Source organism: Delphinus delphis, chromosome 5 (assembly GCF_949987515.2).
Source record: "Delphinus delphis chromosome 5, mDelDel1.2, whole genome shotgun sequence".
Lineage (NCBI taxonomy): Eukaryota > Metazoa > Chordata > Mammalia > Artiodactyla > Delphinidae > Delphinus > Delphinus delphis.
Window position 1 is genome coordinate 101,455,076 of NC_082687.1, and position 14,703 is coordinate 101,469,778.

Consider the following 14,703-nt stretch of genomic DNA (forward strand, 5'->3'; position numbering starts at 1 on the left):
GTGAATGCAACGGAAAAGTTTTTGAAGGAAACTGAAAGTGCTTCTCCAGTGAACGCGAACGCACAAAGAAAGTTCAACAGCCTTATTGCTGACATGGAGAAAGTTTTACTGCTCTGGATAGAAGAGCAAACCAGCCACAACATTCCCTTAAGCCAGAGCCTAATCCAGAGCAAGGCCCTAACTCTCTTCACTATGAAGTCAGGGAGGTGAGGAAGCTGCATAAGTTTGAACCAACAGGCAGAGGTTGGTTCAGGAGGTTTAAGGAAAGAAGCCATCTTCCCTAACTTAGAAGTGCAAGAGGAAGTAACAACTGATGATGGAGAAGCTGCAGCAAGTTATCCAAAAGATCTAGCTAAGATCACTAACGAAGGTGGCTACACTAAACAGATTTTTTCAATGCAGAAAACACAGCCTCATATTAGAGAATTGCATGGCTGAAGAGAAGTCAATGCCTGCCTTCAAAGCTTTAAGACAGGCTGACTCTTGTTCGGCACTCATGCAGCTGGGGAATAAGTTGAAGCCAATGTTCATTGATGATTTCAAAAATCCTAGGCCCCGGGGCTTCCCTGGTGGCGCAGTGGTTGAGGGTCTGCCTGCCAATGCAGGGGACACGGGTTCGTGCCCCGGTCCGGGAAGATCCCACATGCTGCGGAGTGGCTAGGCCCGTGAGCCATGGCCACTGAGCCTGCGTGTCTGGAGCCTGTGCTCCACAATGGGAGAGGCCACAACAGTGAGAGGCCCGTACCGCAAAAAAAAAAAAAAAAAAAAAAAAAAATCCTAGGCCCTTAATTATGCTAAATGGACTCTGCCTGTGCTCTGTAAATGGCACAAAGCCTGAATGACAGCATATTTTGTTAACATGGTTTCCTGAATATTTTAACTGTTGATACCTACTGCTCAGAAAAAGATTCCTTTCAAAATATTATTGCCCATTGAAAATACACCTGGTCACCCAAGAGCTCTGATGGAGATGTAAGAGATTTATGTCGTTTTCATGCCTGCTAACAACATCCATTCTGCAGCCATGGATCAAGAAGTCATTTTGACTTTCAAGTCTCATTATTTTAAAAACATTTCATAAGGCTATAGCTGCCATGAGGAGTGATTCCTCTGAATCTGGGCAAAGTACATGAACTTTCTGGAAAGGATTCGCCATTCTAGATGCCATGAAGAACATTTGTCATTCGTGGGAAGAGGTCAAATAAACATTCAAAGGAATTTGGAAGAAGTCGATTCCAATACTCATGGATGACTGAGGGGTTCAAGACTTCAGCAGAGGAAGTAACTATGGAGGTGATAGAACTAGCAGGAGAACTAGAGTGAGGTGGAGCCTGAAGATATGACCAAATTGCTGCGCTCTATAACACTTTAACGGATGAAGAGTTGCTTCTTAGAGAAGAGAAAGGATCTACCTGGTGAAGATGCCATGAAGACTATTGAAATGACAAACGACTTAGAATGTTAACAGCAACTTAGTCAATGAAAGCAGCAGCAGCAGAGTTTCAGAGGATTGACTCAAGTTTTGAAAGTTCTATGGGTAAAAAGCCAAACAGCATTTCATGCTACAGAGAAATCATGAAAGAGAGTCAACATGGCAGGCTTCACTGTCGTCTTATTAAGATATCGCCACAGCTACCCCCCAACTTTCAGCAATCACCACCCTGATAAGTCAACAGCCATCAACATCAAGGTGAGACTCCCCACCAGCAATAAGGTTATTACTCACTGAAGGTTTAGGTGGTGGTTAGCAATTTTTAGCAATAAGTAATTTAATGTACATGCTATTGCACACTTAATAGACTACAGGGTAGTCTAAACAACTTTTATCCACAATGGGAAACCAAAAAACGTGTGACACTGATCTTCGCTTTTTTGTGGTGGTCTGGAACTGAACCTGCAGTATCTCCAGGTATGCCTATAATGCATAGAACTGGCCCCCTTCCAGGATCCCTGTAAGGATGTAAACTTTTAATGGCCAGTCAGTCCAAAGAACTTCTAAAAGCATGATAAAAACTCTCCAGTCTTGATTCTGAAAGATGGGATTAAAACTAATATTTCTATTTTTACTCATCACTAGATAGACCCTCTACCCCCAGGTATCGAGGACAAGGCCTGAAAAGATTCCCCCAAAATCAAAGGATAAGCATCATGGTGAACCACTCAAGGCTCAAGACTGGCTGCCTCAGGGAAGTCAGGCATGTTCCTAAGCGTTGCAGAGTACAGCAGGAAATCTCGTGAGGCAGAAACAAGATGCTATGGAAGAGCTGCAAAGTGGTTTCTATTTTCTGCCATTGGATAAGGAGTCACTGGCTTCAAAATCTGAAACTACTTAACAGGGAAGATCTTCATATAAGAATTCATTGAGAAAAGGACTGAGCTTTCAGTTCTGTTGACTCTTAACAACAAATGATCCACAAGTGTCCTTGAAGAAAGAATCTTGACCCCCTGAATGGATGGCTGGGCTTCCTCTTCCAGAGGTTAATGTAGCAGATATGACCTTCCTAGATGTTCAGCTTCAAGTATGAAACTACAAGGAGTTGATTTTGTCACCTGTGGGGGGTCTTATTCCAAAAGGACCTTAGGACCTTATGTCTTCTACATAGAAGCGCCTCAAGAACCAGTTCATTGTTTGACAGCTCTTCAAAGTGCTAAGCACAGAATTACCATTTGACCTAGTCATTCCTGTTAAACACTCAAAAGAACTGAAAACATGGATTTCAGCAGTTACCTGTACACCAGTATTGACTGCAACATTCACAAGAGCCAAGATGTGGAAACTCCATTATCCATCAACAAGTGAAGAGAAATAAAACTTGGTATATCCAGGCAATGGATTGTTATTCAGACCCAGGGAAGGATTGGATTTCTGACACATTGCACAACGTGGATGAAATTTGAAGTTATTTAGAATAAATAAGTCAGACAAAAGGACAAATGCTTTGTGATCAAATGACATGAAATAGAGAATAAGTAAGTTAATTAATAGATTAGAGGTTGCCAAGGGCTGGAGACGGGGGGGGGGGGGGAATGTGAGTCATTGCTTAATAGTTGCAGAGTTTTTGTACAGTGCTGAACAAGTTTTCAAATTACCCTAACAATATTGTACAACCATCAGTAATGATTGCCACCGATTGCATACTGATTGTAATGCTTGTATACTGTATGCTTAAGATAGTTCAAGTGGCGAATTTTATGTTGTAGGTATTTTATCACAAAAGATGTTTTGGGGAAAAAAACAGCTCACCTACTTCAGGATGAGATAGCTAAAAGCTCAGCTGTTATAGACAATGTTTCTATGCCCCCTAAAGTTCATATGTTGAACTCCTAACCCTCAGTGTGATGCCCCCCTAAAGTTCATATGTTGAACTCCTAACCCTCAGTGTGATGGTATTTGGAGGTGTGGGGCTCTGAAAGTATTAGGCTTAGCTGGGGTCACAAAGGTAGAGCCCCATGATGGGGCCAGTGCCCTTTGACTGCTAGGAAGAGACCAGAGTGAAGAATCAAAGAATCAAAAGGAAACCCCAAGTGTCCTTAACAGATGAATAGAAACGAAGGATGATACATGTATGCCAGGTCTCTTTCAGACATTAGAAAGGAGTAATGTTGACGCATGTAACAAATGTGGATAAACCTCAAAGATTCTAAGTGAAGCAGACACAAGGACACGATGTGGCCTTATTCCACTTGTACCAGAGCGCCCTGAGGAGTTTCCCCAGCTGTGTGGCTCTTTCACGTGCCTTGAAGCCACACATCTCACCATGAGGACATAAACCCAGGAGCCCATGAGGAGGCAGCCAGGACCCAGACACCTAGAAAGTGCCATCTGGTGACAATTCAGAAGGCATCTCCCTGTAAAACCAAGGGTAACCATCAGCTAGAGCCATTAAACTGTAACTTGCTTCACCATCTGTAAGATGCCCTCACGGGTCAACTCGCTTTGTTTACCAAAACGTGCATATCCTCCCAGCATCACGTAGTCTAAAGTTAGAAGACCCTTTCACCACCCCTACAGATAGTATCTGACATAGGATTCAGGATGTTAGTGTACAAGTTGTTTTCCAAGAACTTGGAGTCAGCTGTTGTCTAGTTCCAGCCCCAGCAGTTCAGACTGGTTAAGAACATCGACCCTCCAAATGGGCATGTGCGAGTGTCTGAAGGATGGCCTTTTGACATCAAAGGGCCAAAAACTCCCTCAGATCCTACTGCCATTTTCCAAATATGCATCCCATGAAGAAGCCTGTAGCTTAGCTGCACCTGCGCAGGACAGTGACTACCTCACCTTTTCCTTATTTCCAGTCACCATTCCCCACGCTCCCCAGGCCACCCTGCTTCTTTGTCCCATAAATACCCTGAGCCCCTCCCCATTGGGGACGTGGATTAGAGATTCATCCTGTCTCCTTGCTTGGCTTCCTCAGGGACAAACCCTTCCTCTGCTATACGTCTCTGCATCTCAGCGTTTGGCTTGTGGGGCTTCGGGCTAAGGATCCCAGTTCGGTAACACCCGTGCATCAGGCCCGAGTCCACATTTGAAGACTCTTCCCCTTATTCTCAGTAACCCAGACATCCTTCCCTCCACCTCCACTTAAAGGGGCAACATTTGCCACAAAAAGCACCTGGACATGCGAAAGCTGAGGGAACAGGACCCTTGAGAAACATGCCCCTTACAGACAGGAGGCAGGCGTTTCTGGCACCCAGGGGTCACAAGACAGCCCCCGTGGGGCCAGTGAGTCCTGTCCAACCAGGGACTTAGTGAAACCACACCCCACCTCCTCATGCAGCAGCACGGGCTCAGTCCTGCCTCAACACCTCGGGTTAGGCTACACCAAACTTTTGGTGGGGAAGGAAGGAGCTAAGGAAAGCCTGCTTCCCTGTCCTTAGTGAGCTCACAAGAGAGACAGCAGATAAGGCCCAGTGTGATCCTGAAGCAACAGAACCTATGGAACAACTGAGCCGGATCACATAAGAGGCAACACCCAAGCACTCAACACCCCTGGGAGGCTCCAAGGAAACTTCATGCTGAGCACCAGAAACACCGCTGTTATCAGCACATCGTCCCTGCCTTCGGGGAGCTTGCAGTCTGGCAGAGACTATAGCTGAGAAGGTACAACTTTGACATCAGGTGACACGTAGCAGCAAGTCCTGCAAGTTCACCATCATGGCATCCGAGCACTGTGGGGCACCGACTCCAGGGAGGGAGGGTCCCACTTCCACTGGGACCCCTACAGAAGCACTCCCCTGGATCCTGGCTGCAGTCCACACTGTCTGCCAGCCTCTCTCCCCATCACGGCTCCAGGACACCACCCTCAGTGCTTCTCCAGATTTGCTTAGTACACAAACCTGGCAAAAGAAAGTAGAACTCATTCTGAAAGACTAAAACTAAGGCATATCATTAAGTACCATGCAAAGGGCAACTAAGAGGCAGAGGCATTCAGTGATGTTATCAGACTTCCAGACGATGGCCTTGACTCCTGTCACCAAGTTCCCTCTCCCAAGGCAGGCGTTCTCTGCCTCCTGGTGTTTGTAGTCTTTTACGGCGGGTAGGAAAAGCCAAACCTCCCGTACGCATCTGCCCCAGAAGCTCTCCCAGCACAGCAAAATGCTTCTCACACATCTCGCGGGAAGAGGCTGACCCATCCTGGACCACGAGGAATGTCCATTTTGAGGCCCCCAACATCTGCCCAGGGCAAAATTCCTAGGTTTAAAAAGAGATTCTTCAGTTTAGGAAGTCCTTTGTCTTGCTCTGACCTCAAGCTCCAAGGTGCCTCTCACTCGTAAAGACACGTGTGGGAAGAACTCCACGTCCACTGGAGCGACTGCCCCCCAAACCACCTGCCATAACCATCCCCAGCACCACCGCCCTAAGCAGATAGCCAAAGTCCCCCGTAAGTCTGGACTGCCATGCGCCAGGGCGTCAGACTTTACCAAAAATTCTTGAATTTCTTGTCCCCGATCTTTTTTTCTAGGTGGTCCAGGAAGCCCATTCGGACTGTAGCCTGTCCTGGGCCCCAGGGTGCAGCCATCAGAACTTTGCAGGCGGCAGGTGTGGCCACCCTGCTTGGCGTGTTCAGAGGCTGAGCTGTGTGCCATTGGGGGTGCTGAGGGCCCAGCAGAGGACACAGCTCGTCCTATTTCCAGGAGTCTGAACCTTGGACATTTTGTCCTGGGATAAGGTTCCCAAACGTAAGCACATGAGAAAATGAAGGGCTGGAGAGGCCATTCCTAGGTCTTCTCCCCCATTTCAGCCAGTTACCATGAAGTCAGCAGCATCCTACAATGTTCACCTACATCCCCTTCCTTCTGTTTAAGGGGAAACACGGCAATCCCATTACAGCCAAGGAAACTCGGTATCCGTTTATCGAATCTTCAACTACACCCACCCACCACGCAAACCCCAGCACGGGCTCACAGCTCCCTCCCTGTGGTGTCCTTTCCCAGCTGTTAGCACCACCTCCAGGGCCCCTGTGCCCACCTGCCTCAAAAGTCAGGACATTCTCTGCTTCTGCAAGGTGGTCAAGGTTTTAAAATCAGAGTTTGTTGCTTGGCAGTTCCAGACGTGTTTTCTGGGTGGGGCCTGTGAAGCCGTAGCTTGGTTTTAGCTCAGGGTTGTCATTCCCATAGGGAGGACGTGGCCCAGGGCCCACCTGGAGCCTGGAATCTCTGGTAATCTCTCGGGAGGGAGCCATTTGCAAAGGGATTTACTGCGAGGGGCAGCTGGCACCCTTCTGCCCATCTCAGCCAGTTGACCCAACTCTCCCAGGATTGGGTCTCTGATCCCCCCATCACACCACTGTCCACATTCAGGCACTGCCAGTGGGAGGGACTGGGGGGCCCACCTCATCTGGGGGAGGTCCCACGATGTGGGACCACAAGAGGTAAAGCCAACCTCTGCAGCTTTACCCTCACAACGGAGGAGTTTTAAAAGGAGGCATTTGTTCTTATAGTTCTTTTGGATTTAACTTCATCTGAGCCCATCACAACCCGGTAGCATCCAGCTCCCCACAGCCAGCCTCATTTCTCACTATCTCACCTACCCGTAATTTATTGCGCATGCAATTCAGTAGCCAACACCAAGTCATATTTGGAAAGAGGACACGAACAGACCAGCTAACAAGACATCTCATGATTCAACAGGAAAGTTGGCCAGCCTTGTGTCTGTCTCTATAGCCCTCCCAGGCCATCTCCACCCAGAAGGGAGGTTTCTTCATCAGCAACACGAGAGCATTAGCATGACAGATGGCCAGCAGAGAACTGACCAAGGCACAGAAGAGCAACTTCAGCAAAGACCAGGGTGAGGCAGTCCCATCGAGGTGCCAGCAGCACGAGGTGCTGTCCCCACAAAAGTCAGATTCCTGGCCACGAAGACTTCAGAACAATTCACATAGGACCCACCTTTATTTTCTATCTTAAACTCAATGTCTTCAGTATAACCCACTGAAGAATAGATGCTGTGACCTGAACGTTAGGATTCGTGGCCCACCTAAATGGGCCATGCCTGGGGTTGTAGAGGATCGGCATTTCGGACCATTAAAATTTAATAGGATTTTCATCACTGTCTCGCAAAAAAATCTCCATGCCGAATCAGACCAACTTATCTACAGCAAACGAGAGCGAAACGTTAAACCCCAGTGAGGTTTGTGCAGCAGGATTCACACTAACTGAAAGGCTGACGGTACCTCCACGTGGATCCCCTTTGCCCTCCAGTGAGGCTTTGGACACACATGAAAGGAGAGGACTCATTATGTTCAGTGAGCGGATGAGGTTTTTCTCCAGTGTGAGCCAATTTTTCCCCAAAGGATGTAGCGAGATGGGAACCGACAGGATTATTCTCCAAGGTGGATAATCACATGTATCCTAAAGGATAAGCATCCAAGGTGCCCCCACATTTACTGCGTTTGGAGAGTCACTCCCATGGGACCACTAGCCCCACATTCCCTATAGTCCTGGTGTTTTCTCGGGTGTGTTTTGGGACGAGTGCTCATTTAAGGCTGTTCACATGGATGAAATTCAGGGAATTTCTCCAATGACAGTTACTCCATCTCCTATGGGATAAGGAACCACTGAATCCGAGTTACTGCATGAATTCGTAGGGTCTTCGTCCAAATAGGATTGAAACTGGAGCCGGAATCATATACCCAGACCAAGACTCCATCCCCCAGCTCAGGCATCTGTATGCTAACGAAAGATCCAGCAGGGCTCTGTTTTCTTTGAATTCCACAGCCAGGCCCCCATAGCCTATTGGTTCTTATCACCAAGCCTAGCAACCCCTGCATGACAGGCAGGGTCTGAAGAAGCTTAGCACATGTAGGGTATAAACATCTGCTACTCTGAGATTGATAGTTTGCTTCAATGGGGTCCTGAGACAACTGAATCAGCTCCCCAGCTACTCAGGACAGGGGACAGTCAAATCCTGGGCCGGGGAGGCCAAGACTTAAGGGTGGAGCCTCTATGCTCCTGATCTGCTCATCTGTTCTGGCTCGCAGAGAGCAGGCTCTGAAAGTCAGCCAGCGATGTATCCCTGAGCAGGTTTTTCTGGATGAATTCTAAGCTCAGGGGTCTATTTCACTAGGATCACCATCTGGAGGGCTCTGTAGAGCTCACTACGCCACACTCCTTCCATCCCACACCATCTTAACAAGTCTGAGTTTTCCTACTGAGCACGGCCCCAGCAAGAGGGGGCCAACCAAGGCATCACAGAGACTCATTCAGTACACGACAGCCAGCTGGGCTCCTTTCTGGGTCACAAGCTCTGGTGCTGTGTCCTCCTGTCACTACCTGCTTTCAAGCCTCTTTAGACCCCGACAAGGAAAATCTGCTCCAATCCTGAGCTCTGCTTAGACTGAGGTTGCAGACAAGTGTGCCTCAAGTGAGTCAGATTAAACTCCTTTTCTGTTTTAAACCCAGATGGAGCCTAGCACCTCAGGACACTAGTCAAGGCCACGTTTGATACTCCAGCTGTTCTGAAAGCCAGTCATAGCCATAAGAGCCAGTCATAGCCATAAGCCAGTCATAGCCATAAGAGCTGCTAAACTTCAGCCAGCCAGCCATAAGCCAGTCATAGCCATAAGAGCTGCTAAACTTCAGCCAGCACGGACACAGAGCCGTACTCCGGCATACGCAGCCCCCGTCTACGCCAAGGAGCATCCAGAGCAGCGAACGCCAGCAGCCCCTCACAGCCACACCAGGAAGCTCGTTCTTTTTTTTTTTTTTTGCGGTACATGGGCCTCTCACTGTTGTGGCCTCTCCCGTTGCGGAGCACAGGCTCCAGACGCGCAGGCTCAGCGGCCATGGCTCACGGGCCCAGCCGCTCCGCGGCAGGTGGGATCTTCCCAGACCGGGGCACGAACCCGTGTCCCCTGCATCGGCAGGCGGACCCCCAACCACTGCGCCACCAGGGAAGCCCCGGAAGCTCGTTCTTACAGGCTGGCCTCCAGCTTCACCTGGATCATGAAAACAAGGCCCCTGGTGAGAAGTTAATGCCTTACCAGCCCAGAGTCTGAGACAAGTTCTCCCCACAGAGCTTCGCCATTACAAAAGGGGCTCATCTATGTGTCATTAGTTCCTGCAGGGCACTGCCTTCTAGAAACCTCAAGGGCAAGGAATTGAAGGTTGGATTTGGGCACCAAAGGTCCACCCCACATACAGGAGGCCTGGATTGGGTGAGTTTACAGGAGGAGAAGTATACTGCAGGACTCAGTGCAGTCACGGATCCAGCACCGAGAAAGCCAGAAGCCAGGGCCTGGAAGACCGTGACAGGCACTCAGGCAGGAGTCTGGTGAGGTTTCCCTGCCAAAAAGCCTCAAAAGGTTTGCCTCAATTTGCATACTGTAACCCCTAAAGTGATGCTGTGCTCCAAAGCCATTTCCCCTAAGAGATCCTCATGGGTCATAAGAGGTAGGGAGCTGCCCTGCTCATCTGAATTCAGACTCTTCCATTGGTTACAGACTACCTTCCTGTTATCTCCCCATGAGTAATCCAATCTCATTTGCAGGATAAAACCCTCGCCAGTGCAGTTTGTCTCCAACACCAGACCGACCTTAGCAGTCCTTACACAGCCTAGCAGAATCAGCCATTTAGCTGATTTATCTGGGGCACACAGCACAGCATCTGGAACATAGTAAAAACTTAATAGATGTGTAGTCAGTGTGGATTTTGCCACACGCCTGGAGAGTAATTCTACAGTTTACAATGCACCGTTATCTACTATCTGCTCGAAGTCTCAAAATACTATTCTACCATTTATAGAAGTTGGATAGACAGTTGGCAAAGCAAGACAGGCAAGAAGCTAGAAATATCCTGTGTCACAGTACATCCGTGAGGCCGAGACTCGTTTGTACGTTCCATCCAATAAAGGATCATCTGAAACAGTCTAGATTCCTGTCCACAGGGCCAGATTCAAGCTTGGGTACCTTGATTCTTTTGAGCTAACCTGGAATTGAACATAAACAAAACCAAACCTACCTAAACTGAGTTGTGTGCACAGCTGCTGATGATCAAGAATTGCTGTTTCATTTAAATGTCTTACTTGTTGTCATGTTAGTGATCTAATTTGCCATGGGAATGAAAGTATTTTTATGGCCAAGATACCCACCCCCTTAGTCTGGAGCTCACTTATCGACACTGAAAGTCTTATGTGCTATCCCAGCACTATTTTTTTTTTTTTTTTTTTTTTTTTTTTGCAGTATGCGGGCCTCTCACTGTTGTGGCCTCTCCCGTTGCGGAGCACAGGCTCCGGACTCGCAGGCTCAGCGGCCATGGCTCACGGGCCCAGCCGCCCCGCAGCATGTGGGATCTTCCCGGACCAGGGCATGAACCCGTGTCCCCTGCATCGGCAGGCGGACTCTCAACTACTGCGCCACCAGGGAAGCCCCCAGCACTATTAACTCAGCCAATTCCCTTTACACTGAGCATAACTTAGCTCATCATCATTAATGAGTCAGCCGTAGAAGGAACTGGTTGATTTGCTACCTAATCAGATGTAGCTTTATGGGAAATAATTTTGGGACTCTACATCCTCGAAAGTTAAAGACAGTTCTTTCTGTCCAGGTTGAGATGTTAGACAGCTGTGCCTTCTAAATTTAGATGTTTGTATCAAGTGGGGACAATGCAAGACAGAAGGTACTCATTTTTTCTCAGGACCATGTCCCAGGGCCCACCTCAGGGCACTCAAGGAGAACTGGTTCTTCTAGCTGCCGGTAGTTATCATGACACAGCCAAAGACCACTGCCCAGCACAGTGCGCCCAACAATGCTCTTACCCTGAAAACTCTTCATCTATTAGTGTTAATGACCATGGACCCACATGTACATCTCCCCCACATCCATAGCTGGGACTCTTCCATGGACCTGAGGAACTAAATCTTTCAACAGTCATGGGAGATTTAGCTGCATGATGTCATCTACTCCATGAAAATTATGGTCCAACCGCAACTCTAAGAATGTCACTATATGTTTAACACACAGTGTGTTTTAGAAGTTAGTTTTAAGCATTACCAAAAGATACCAGACTACCCGCAAGCTGTTCTACTCCTCACATGGCAGGGCCCCTGGAAGCCCAAGCTTACAACTGCAAAGCATGTTGTCAGATCATCTGCTTGGTGGCCTAGCTTTTAAGTGACTAGATCACCTACCACCCAATTGCCCAAGCCAGAAATCGGCCATCACTGGGCTCCTTTCCTCACCCTGAAATTCCATTGCCTACACGTCTTTATCTACTTCCTGTCCCCATGATACACCCCACACACTGTAAGTTTCAATTAAGGTCACTTCTCTCAGAAGATATTTCAACACCTTAGGAAAGTGAGGAACCCCATGCCCCGTGTCTCTGTAGCACCTCCAGCTACAGATGACACCCAAGATGCTATTCTTCCAAGTTATGTACTTCCAACAACTGTATCTGAGCAAGGTTATGCTTCTTCCCCATGAGGAGCTCAAGTTTTACAAAGGGATAGAAAGTATTCCAGGGCCTAGTGCACACTAGGTTTTCTATTTGTGTCTAACTTTTCAACGCCCATGATTAATGCAATGGATATTTCAACTAACAAACATGATCCCATGAGTTGACACAGGCCAAAATTTTTTGGAAACATCCTTTAAGTATGTTTTCTTAATTCCACCCACGATCAAGGGTGATACTCAATATTTTGACACTAGATAGTGGAGTGGTTGGGGGGTGGGGAACCCAAGGGAGGGTTGAAATAAACTTCCTCTGAACCAATCCTGAACTATCATGACAAAGTAAACTGACATCCATTCAATGGCTGACTCCACACTTACTCTGCCTGGGATTAAGCACTTACAATTTCCAAGTTTTAGACGTTCACAGTGGTGTTCCTGGGAACATTTCTCTTGATTCTACCACTCCTGGAATTAAACGACCTCTTCCCGTTGGTTTCTAGTGGTGCAGTAACTGAGAATCACTTCAACACCCACAGCACACCAGGCAGACACCGGGTGCATGGATGACTTGCAGAAGTCATGCTGCCTGACCTACATAGTCTCGATCCTGCAGGAGCAAGCCTCCCAAGGACCCACAGTCATCCTCCCCAGCATGTCTATAGCCTCCAACTGTGGCCAACACCGCAGCATCCTCCAGTCTTGGGAATTTCAAAGGGACACAGATGCGCCAACCTCCTGAGAAACGACAACTACAGCCCAAAGATTCATAGGACTTAAATGGTATGGACATGCCAGAGGAGACTGCAAGCCTCTTGAAATTAAAACCAGATGCCAACCACTCCCAGACGTACACTAGTGGTGCTGCCTAATGCACTAACTTTGGAGATAAATAAGCTGAGGCTCTGACACCAGCCTCACCCTCTGCAATCTCCCTTTGGAACTACCAACTTAAACTTCAAAGTTCATGTTGTCTGCATACAGAGGCCCTTACTATCCAGTCCCAACAATGCCATCAGTAGAGACTGGAGCCCACACAACCAGGGACAAGAAACGTGGGCCTTCTCCAAGCCCAGACTCAAGCTGGGGGCATCGAGGCAGAGCTGTCTTGGGCGGCAGACACCACCCTCCCTCTGCCCTTGGAAGCCGAAGTACTTCATGGCCACGCCAGCCAGGCTGAGGAGTTTGGCCTCCTCACATCTTAGAGGCAGACTAGAGAAACAACCAATATATGTGAAGCAGGTTTGGAGATGGCCAGCAGTGATGCCCCAAGGAGTCAGAGGCACTGGCCTGGAGTAGGTGTTGGCAGAAGCCAGGATGAATTTCTAGAATGTTTGGGCAGTCCAAGATCCTCAGTTATCTGGGGCAGGGGTTGGAGCTACTCCTGCAGAATTGGGACTTGAAGACACCCTGCACTCAGTTATGGAGACTCAGAATTTTTCCACGCCTGCAGTGGCCAGGGAGAATGACCCAAGTGCTGACCAGACTAGAATGCAAGGACACACCTGGGAAGCTTTCTGCAGAAAGCGAAGCCCCCTTGACCCAAGGCTCCATGTCATCACCAAGGGCACCAGCATGACTCTCAGACCAGACACTCCACAGTAACACAGGATGCCAAGAGATCCTGCAGCCAAGTGCCTGCTTCCTGGGTGCCACCCGGACAGAACAGTGCCCAGAGCCCAGAATCACAACCGACCACACATCCAGCCAGAGACTGTTGGGTCATCTGGCATCAGGATTGAGAGGCAGAAGCACTTTGATTCTGAATATTTGCCCAAAAAGGGCAAACCTTTTCAAATGAAGTATAATTGACGTCATCCTTGAACTTGCCTGAAAGAGCTACTGGTTTCTACCATTTCCTGGAACACGATCGAGTAAGTTGCCTATTCAAGAACACAACTGAGGCTGACAAGTGTTGGTCTGTCCAGTTTAGCCCTTTCTCATGTGCTTAGAACAGCTTGGGCTCTGGAGAAGGCAGACCCAAGTTTGAATCCTGGTTGTGACCCTTGCTTTTGAACTTGGGCCAAGTCATAACCCTACCCAAGAGCATGCAAAAAAACCAGTACCTGACTCATAGAAAGTGAGTGCAAGGGCAGAAGTCTGTTGTTCCAGAAAGGGAACCAGGGAGGCTGGGGTGAGGACAGGACTCTGTCACCTGTCCTCAGGGCACTTCAGCCACCATGCTGAGTCTCAGGCAGCAGCGGAAAGGCAAGTGGGGCTGTGTTAGTTGTATGGCTCATGGGAGTTCTTTGTGCAAAAAGCAAAGGGGAACAGGGGAATGGAGTGACTGCTGCCCTGCGGGGAGGAGTGAGTGAAGTACTTAGGCCCAAGTCTCTGAAACCAGGTGTGCGGGGCTCCTCTCCTGGATCTTAGAAGGATCAGATAATGGAGGTTGTTGTCTATGAGGTGATGGCTTAAAGAAATGAGGATAGGCCAGTAACTTGAGTAAGGAGAATATATCCCCTGAGCTATGTTTATTAAATCTAGGCCGAAGCTATGCAGTGCTACTAAGTTCTCAGAAGTACATCCACTGGACATAACCTCAAAGGGGAAAGTTTTGTATGCAAGGTTTCATAGCTTGCAAGGAATTGCAAACTCTTACAGAACTAGTTAGAGGTGTTAGACACTCACCTGTTTGCAAAGCCCAGAGCCCTGCCAGCCTGTGAAATACTGTTTCTTGTCTTCAATTGAGCAGCCCAAGGAGGGACCCAGTAACAAGCTCACACACAGGGTTGGAGGTAAGAATTCACTTCTTGCTCTTGCCTTGGAAGAACTTACAGAGGTTAACACTCATAGGTTTATATAGGCGGGT